Source organism: Triticum dicoccoides, chromosome 5A, assembly GCF_002162155.2.
Source record: "Triticum dicoccoides isolate Atlit2015 ecotype Zavitan chromosome 5A, WEW_v2.0, whole genome shotgun sequence".
NCBI classification, from domain to species: domain Eukaryota; kingdom Viridiplantae; phylum Streptophyta; class Magnoliopsida; order Poales; family Poaceae; genus Triticum; species Triticum dicoccoides.
Window position 1 is genome coordinate 82,451,192 of NC_041388.1, and position 8,583 is coordinate 82,459,774.

The 8,583-nt window shown below is 42.2% G+C and overlaps 1 non-coding gene across 1 annotated transcript; it reads right to left on the reverse strand.

Annotated features, from left to right (window-relative positions):
- Positions 1-6,803: 6,803 nt before the first annotated feature.
- On the reverse strand, positions 6,804-6,892 carry LOC119304510. The gene has a single exon (XR_005148325.1). It is a non-coding gene; the product is annotated as a small nucleolar RNA R24 (small nucleolar RNA).
- Positions 6,893-8,583: the final 1,691 nt, after the last annotated feature.

An 8,583-nucleotide genomic window follows, 5' to 3' on the forward strand; every position in this document is an offset into this window, starting at 1 on the left:
TGTTTAGTTTCTATATCATATATGAGAATTATGCAGTCTCATGTCTTTTAGCCAGCCATAATATATGTGAAATGTGCAATGCCATCATGTTTAACCAGGCATCATATATTTGAATGATATCTTGCCCATCCTTTTCTTCATTACATTTCCATTTGTCGACAATGTTTGTACATTAAACTACTCTTCCTGTGAATCAGCCATTTGGGTGGGAGATGGAAAAATTTGGAGTGAAAACAAGGCCTTCAGAGCAGACAGTGCTACCTGTCGAAGCAGATCTCTTGTTGGGTCCCGATAGCTCCTCAGAGATGGATTCAGAGACAGATGACCAATCCTATTCCCCCACTGAGGTGTATGCTCTAACTTGGCACGGTTATACTGCTCATATCATGCATACGTGTCTTGCATTGCATAGTTTAGACATCATATACACAATATTCAACACCATGTTCTTAGTTCAGACATCATATCGAATGCCCTCTGTTTAGCATATAAATCACATATGTGAATTAAATGATGCGATCCTGATTACTTAGATAACATGTAGGTGAATTATGTCATGCGATCCTGTTTTGTTATTCATCATATCTTTGAATTATGTTATGCTATGCTATCCAGTTTAGATAGACATCATATATGTGAAATTATGTCATGCTATCCGTTTTAGTTAAACAATATACATGTCAACTATTTCATGCCCTCTTTTTTCCACACTATCTATTGCATCTGTCTCTCATACAATGTCTGTATATTCAACTATGTTTCCTGTTTATCAGCCATTTGAATTGGAGCGGGTGATGCCAGTATCTAGCAGACTAAAAACACGGTCTTCAAATAAAACAGTTCTGCCTCTTGGTGGAGATAGTACCCCGGTTGTACATGCACAAGAACCAGCCCTACCACACATAACCCAAACTCTCGCAGATTGTACCCCTACTACGATGGACAGAGAACCAGCTTCACCCAATCTAACCCCAACCCCAGCCGATAGTAACCCAGTTCCTATTGACACAACACCATCTCCACCACAGAGCTCCCAAACAAGAGTAGTTAGTAAGGCAGCTCCAGTGCCTAAAGGGCCAGTACTATCACGGCGAACCCCAACTCCACCAGTTAGTATGCTTATTCCTGTGGAGGAAGCACAACCAGCTAGTCGTAGTTTAGCATCTATCGCATTTGATGTTGTTAAATCGTATGTGCGTATCTTCCCATCTTGGAAATATTATACTGAAGATGAAGGAAAATGCTAGTTGCAGGTGTTTGTCCAGGAGTTATGTGTAAGTAATGTTATTCATGGCAATTACTTTGCTTCGTCCCATACATACTACCCCATGATGGTTACAATACAACAAATTTTCCCATTTTTCTCTATAGAGAAGGACCGATTTGGAAACTCTGGATGAGGTAACCTGTGCTAATACCTCTGCTATCTTCAAGAATGCTTGGTGGCAGTATCAGAATTACCTGAAGAAAACGTACTTCATCGACAAAGAAACTCATCAAATTCCCTTACGTTCTCCCGAGACACATTTACTGGATGATGACTGGGAACGCCTTGTTCTGTACTGGTCCCGAACCAAGAATGTGGTAAGGTTTATGAGCTCATTTTATATTTTTAAGTATTATATTCTTGCGTCTTACTGTACTCTGTTCATGTAGAACAAGTGCCTAAACCTGAAGAACAACTGTTCTAATTTAAGATTCCATTGCTACCATAGGACATAGATATATGTTTGTTTGATGCTTTTATTATGTACTAGTACTTGGCAATAGAAGACTTGGTAGTTTAATCCTGTCCACCTTACTAATGAACTGGTTCACCGAAATGAGTTTCATATACTAGTACATGCTAAACTTGTTATGTGTCTGCTTGCTTCTTCTTTTAGAATGCTGACAGAATATTGGGGAAGAGTGCCTTATTAAGAAACGGTAAAGGAAGTAATGCAAATATGGTTCAGGATAGTGACACATCCTGTCTTGGTTTAGTGTTGGAGTTACTGGCCACTACCTCTTGCACAAGCTATTCAAACTCACTGTCTGAATCAGTTCGTTTTCTTGAGTCTCAACTACAAGCTGAAAGACATCGATCAGCCGTGCTGTGACAAGAAGCGGAAGGACTGCGGAAGTCCCTGGAGCATTCAGATGCATACTTTCTGGTGCAATAGCAAGCGTTGGAGGATTTTAGCGCCAAATAGGACAAAGCTAATCAGCTTGCTAAGCTTATTGCCAGCATGGTGGATACCCAGGATAACGTTTCTTGAGCTCTTCTGAAGTTGTTTCAGTTATGCTCTTGTTTTGCTGCCGTGTTTATTTGCACCCGTGGCCAATTTTGACGGCCAGTGTATATGATATGCTGCTTTGTTCCCTATATTTGCACTGGTGGCGAACTTTGATGCCCAGTGGATGTAATATGTGTAATAGCCGTGATAGCCTAGCGTTAGTTGCTTGCTTATTTATTTCCTTGTTGTCTTGTTTATTTGTTTGCTTGTAGTCATTGCAGTTATTTTTCCGCGGTTAACTAGTGGCTGCAATAACCTATTTTTAAAACTAGGCCACAATGACCATGGGCTAATATTTACTATAGTGACAGTGGGCCTCCTACGGGCCGTAGAAACAGTGGGCCTCCTACGGGCCGTAGAAACAGTGGGCCTTCTACAGGCCTTAGAAACAGTAGGCCTTCTACGGGTCATAGAAACAATGGGCCTTTTACGGGCCGTATCATCAATGGGCCTTATACGGGCCGTATGATCGATTGGCCAAATATGGGCCAATAACAGGCCGCATTATGGCCGTAAACGGGCTAGAGTTGGATCGTCCGTTCATGGGCCGACCGTAATGGGCCATCATTAATAGGCCGTATTTGATGACGCTATGAAAACGGCCCAGCATATTAACGGACCACAAATGGGCCGACTATAACCACGGCCTAAATTTGGCCCACAAGCAGAAAATGATAGTAACGGGCCATAAGTAAACGAATGCTGGAAATGAGCCCAAGAATAAATGGGCTCTGAGAAAGCCGAAAGATAACATGGGCTGGAAACGACCCAACGGAATAACGGGCCGTTAATGGGTATAAAGTGATACACTGTTCATTACGGGCCAGTTTCACCATGGGCCGTTAATGGGTGTAAAGTGATACACTGTTCATTACGGGCTAGTTTCACCACGGGTCGTTAATAGGCCAAGAGTTACATAGGGCCTCATATGGGCCGAAAGATGTCATGGGCCATACATGGGCCAGAAGTGAAAACGGGTTGGAATCATATTGGATGGCCCAGATGACGCTACTGGGCTAATTCGGATAGGGCATAACGGGCCTTGGGTTAGTGGGCTGTAAATGGACTATATGCGAACATGCCGTTAACAGGCTTTCCATGGGCCGGCCCGCCACCTTTTGACCAAGTCAAACGGGCCGGCCTTTTCACAGGAATGGGCCTCTGTTGGGCCGTGCCATGTGTCGACGTATCATAGGCGCCTTCCGTCTAATGAGTGGTTGACATCTGTCCCAACGATGAGCCGACACGTGTTTCCTCCAGCCAATGATGATTTTACACATGGAAAATCTCCATTGGTCGGGGCTGTTAACGGGTTATCGGATCCAAAACCCGACTCGATAGCTTAACGGTGTTCCGTTACGGTGGATGCCATGTGTCGGTCACCCTTGACGAAAGCACTTCTATGACGCGCGATTTATCGTCATGGAAGTGGACACTTCCGTGATGATAATTTTGGTAATGTCATAGAACACTTCTACGACATCACATGTATGACTATCTTGATTCTGTCATAAATTTGTCATGGATGTACATGCATGACAAAAAAAGCGACCTACTGTGACAAACACGTATCATCACGGAAGTGTATTTTTTTTGTAGTGTATGTAAATGTCAGTAGGAAAATAGAAGAAAAAACAGTATTGACCATTGATATATGCAAATATGTAAAAACGACGTCAGATCTGCATGTACCTATAACAGTCCACCACTATGACAATAAATATATAGAGAGGAAACATGTCATTCCATCCCACTCGCAGCATGCACCAATCCAAATATTTCACATCATTTTCTTAGCGCAGTCTTGCAAATGATTATAAACATATATCGAGCGCTACACAAAAGTTGATGCCAGGATTACGTATGCTCCATGATATCTAAAAATATATTTTAAGCACTGATAATTGATAAGTTCTTCTCTTATATATCTTGAGTAACAAAAGCTATGTAAAAGTTAATCTTGATGTATCAAATTTGCCTTGGAGCGTTGGTGCCAACTTCAGGCCTTTATTTCAAATTTCAAAGCCAATAGCTTCATCCCTTTGTCACAGAGGAAGAGGTGCGAAAGAGATAGAACTGGCCAAATGGTGATAAGTCGAAAGCAACCAACCAATATTTAACTCCAAATGTTAGAAGGGATTGCAAGAAAACCAATCTGTTTGGCCACACTAATCAAATTTTGCAATGGGGCGCCTGAGGATTGGGCCATGATGATGATGATGGGCGTCGAGAAGAACTATGCAATCTGATTATACTCAAATATAGGTTCAAACAATGAGAAGAAATGACAAACGTTGTATGGATAAGATGTGCTCATATTTACCTTGAGTTAACAACCTAGAAGATGTGACACAACAATCACTTGCTGTCCAAACCTCCTAGTACATTGTGAATCATTGTCTGATCTAGAAAACACAGTTAGGAAAAGCAATACAACATCCAAGGATATGCACATACTGACTGATGCAACAAAACCAAACGCAAAAAAAATCATTGGATGGTCAAGTCTCTTATATTGCACATCATTGCCTTATTATGTAGATCTGCACGTAGCCGATCACATGAGAACCATGATCAAATGCAGTATGCCTGAAGAAACAATATAAGTGAAATATTTCAAAATCTAATTTGGGAAGAAGCAAGGTCCTTTGCTTACATGAGAATTGTGATGATACAGTCAACACATCAGTTGATAGTTGCGTTGGAGATGAAGAAAAGTAAACTATCAACATCAGTTCAGACCAATAAATTTCCCTCAACCTCTCCATCTCCCTTCGTATCCTCCCCAGTCACCACCGGTCGCCTCCTCCGCCGTCTTGCTAGATCATACCATGACGCCGCCTACTGACCAGCTTGCGAATCCTACCATGCTTAACAGTTGACTACCTGAACCTGTACACACCTAAACTACACGTGCACAAGACACTTGTATGCTCCTGCTAAGTAATCAAGCCTAAATTCACTTGTTTGACCGGATGGATCCTTTGTTGATTCATCCGCTCCGAGATGGATGGATCAGATCCCTGGCTTCACTTGAGCACATCTGGGATCGATGAGTGGGTCACTCAACTCCATCGTCTGAAGATTCTGCTCCAGCCCCCGGACGGGCCTCAAACCTCGAATTCATCGATCATAGGGTGGCATAAAACTACAATATCATCAAAAACAACTACTGTGAGGAACTCAAATCAAACAAAAAGAGACATATATTGTTCAAAGAGAAATTTGAGGTGCTTCGCATTAATCCATATAGAAAAGAGCAGCAATTTAACAACCATATGAAGGCACGACCCACAACTTGCTCAGGCTACTGTATAGTGTGCATTGTTCTGGAGGCGACGATCCACCCACAGCAGAATCCCTGATCTTTCTTGCCCCAAAGTCGTACATAATATTACACACAGAATTATCCAAATTTGCTACTAAAAGCTACCAGCCAACAACAAGAAGAACAAAAGGAAATACTTAGTCTTCTATATGTAAGTGTTTACACAAAACTTCTACCTGGCTTTTCAAGGGAAAAAGGTAGAAGGATGTAAGCTAACTTTAGCACTAAAAAGTAATGTTGCATTAGAATAGTAGGAGTATAGAAAAGAAATAGAAGAACCATCTCAATAGCAGAATTCTTCTACCATCAGAATTCTCACTACCACCAAGATCAAAAGCTCAGCTCGACAAACTGATTTAACTAATGCTAAATAAACTGATGATTTTCTGAAAAATTTCTCCAAGTAAACAACACACCTCTTGCAAATGTAGTTGTCGACTTGAATGGAATACTCGCAGCAGTGAGCAGTCAACATGCCTGTTGTATTCTCTCTATGACCATTTACCCGCCAACCTATTGCAAGCCCACAACTACACGGTGCTACTCATTTGTTTGGGAGATTGCAGACGCAGCTGCAAGTCAACATGTGCTCCAAGTGCATGTCTGCAGCTCCATGTCGTTCTGTGATGTTGACAACATGTGCTTTGCTCAAGAGATGGAGACATTATCAAAGAATCATCATTTAATTATCTATGTATGCCATGATAACATAAAAAGGACATCACATTGCTGGAGGCATGAAACCAAGTGCCAGATTATACAGTTTCATATACGCTTTTATGGTTTTATTCATATATCATATGGTGTGTCGACAAAATGGCACTACTGCATGAGATGCATTAATTCTGAATATGCAAGTCTAGGACAATACTGCTCTAGTAATAATATATGTGTCACTATGAGGTAATTTCCAGAATATTCAGTTAGCAGTTGGATGAGTACTATTTTATATCATCTCAGATACCTATCAACATGTCATCCATAGTCCTTGTTCCAATCATGATGTGGTTCTTCAGATGGACACTAATATGATAAATTTTCTACCTGCACACAATTGTAACCTGCCTTTATATTAGTATATATAGCAAAAATGCCCGTGCGTTGCAATGGGTGAAAATAATCTAATATGAGCTCACTAATGTGAAATAGTTTGCAAAATAATCTAATTTTATATAGCAAAATCAATTTTCTTAACCGGTTGAGCGCAGATGCCAAGCGTAAAAAAGCATTTCACTGAATAACCAATTGATCAGTTGGTATCCTTATTGTTACGGCTCATTACAGAAATACCTTTGGTCACCATTAAAAAATAAAGACCAAAACAGATTCTCCATTGACAGAAAAACTTCTAAAATGTTATCAGTACAATCCACAAAACAGTTTAATGGTTATAAGAGCAGGTGCACAAACAAATGAGTTGCAACATAGAAACCAAGCATAATGTGTGCATTCCAACTTTTCAAGTAGAATTTTTGTGGTGTTAGTACCTGGTTCTTGACAGGCTTGGCCATCTTGCGGAAATACTTGCACATTAGAGGTTTGTGTTGTAGCTTGGCAGGGGTGTCCTGCTTGGTCCTGCTCATGGACATGACAACATCCTTGTCCTCTCCCGCTGATGGATGGACCGCCACGGTCTTGCTGTTCACTAAGTCTAAAAAACCACATCAGACCACAACAAGTTGCGCTTTGCAGAGGAAATTATAAACAGCTTAGGGCCGTCCAAGAAGCTACAGATCAGAGAACTTGTAGGAGCAGACATTGTAGAGGTTGTTGGGCTACTTGCGGAACTGGACCTTGGCGTTGCTGTTGCCAAACTGCTAGATCAAGTACCAGTTGTTCTTCTTCACGAGCTCCCAGACCAAAGACCCTAGAACGGTAGTCATTTGCCTAGGCCTATATCACCAAAAACAACAAACAAATGTCATATCTACAACTAGCAAGGAGCAGCACAAGACTGGTATGCTGCAATATTAAGGCACCATTTGACCATTTGAAGGAAAAATGGATGCTGATTGCAAATCGATATATGGGTAAAATACAGTAGCAACAACAGTGGTGAAGCTTTACCTTTTGATCAACTATGGAAAGCACAAATAGATCTTACTAATAAGAGGAAACATAGTAATGAACAAAAGTGGGAAGTATTAGCATAGGATGTGATCTAGCCCAGGCTGATTCGCCAACATGAAACCACTACGAATTTCAAAATTTCATTCTATCATGCTAACACTTTGACCGGAGATGACCTTCTAATGGAGGAAATCATGAACCAAGGAGCCTAAAAGTAGTACAGGTTTGATGGGGGATGCCGTGATGAATCTAAGCAAACAGTGATGCAAGCTTCGAGAAAGGGATCCACTCCTTACTCGGGATGAAGTTGCCACAGTGCAGCGTTGCTCTGCTCCAGTACTTAGGGGTGGTGGTGGCTATGGAAGGTTGGAATAGCTCAGAGCTCGGCGACTGGAAATTTAAAGATTGACTACCTGAACATGTACACACCTAAACTACATGTGCACAAGACACTCGCTCATGCTAATTAATCGTCTAAATTCACTTGTTGAACAGGATGGACACTCTGTTGATTCATCCGCTCTGAGATGGATGGATCGGATCCCTGGCTTCACTTGAGCACATCTGGCATCAATGAGTGGGTCGCTCAACTCCACCGTCTGAAGAATCTGCTGCCGCATTCGGCGGGCCTTAGCCCTCCGCCGCTCAATCTCATGCTAATGGATGGCCTCGGCCTCAACATCAGCAGCAACACGTGGCTGTTGGGACCGACCGGCTAAAGGATTTGACGATGGGGGTGATGCCGGCCACCTCCTGCAGCCGGCCGGCAAGAGAAACAACTCACGCGTGCGTACGCCGGTGCTGCAAAGGGCGGCGGCACCGACGACGGCGGGGCCAGAGGCATCGCCGGGGGGTTAGCTCGTGGTGTTGCTGCACCAAATCAGGGGGGAGGAGGAGGAGTGACTGGTG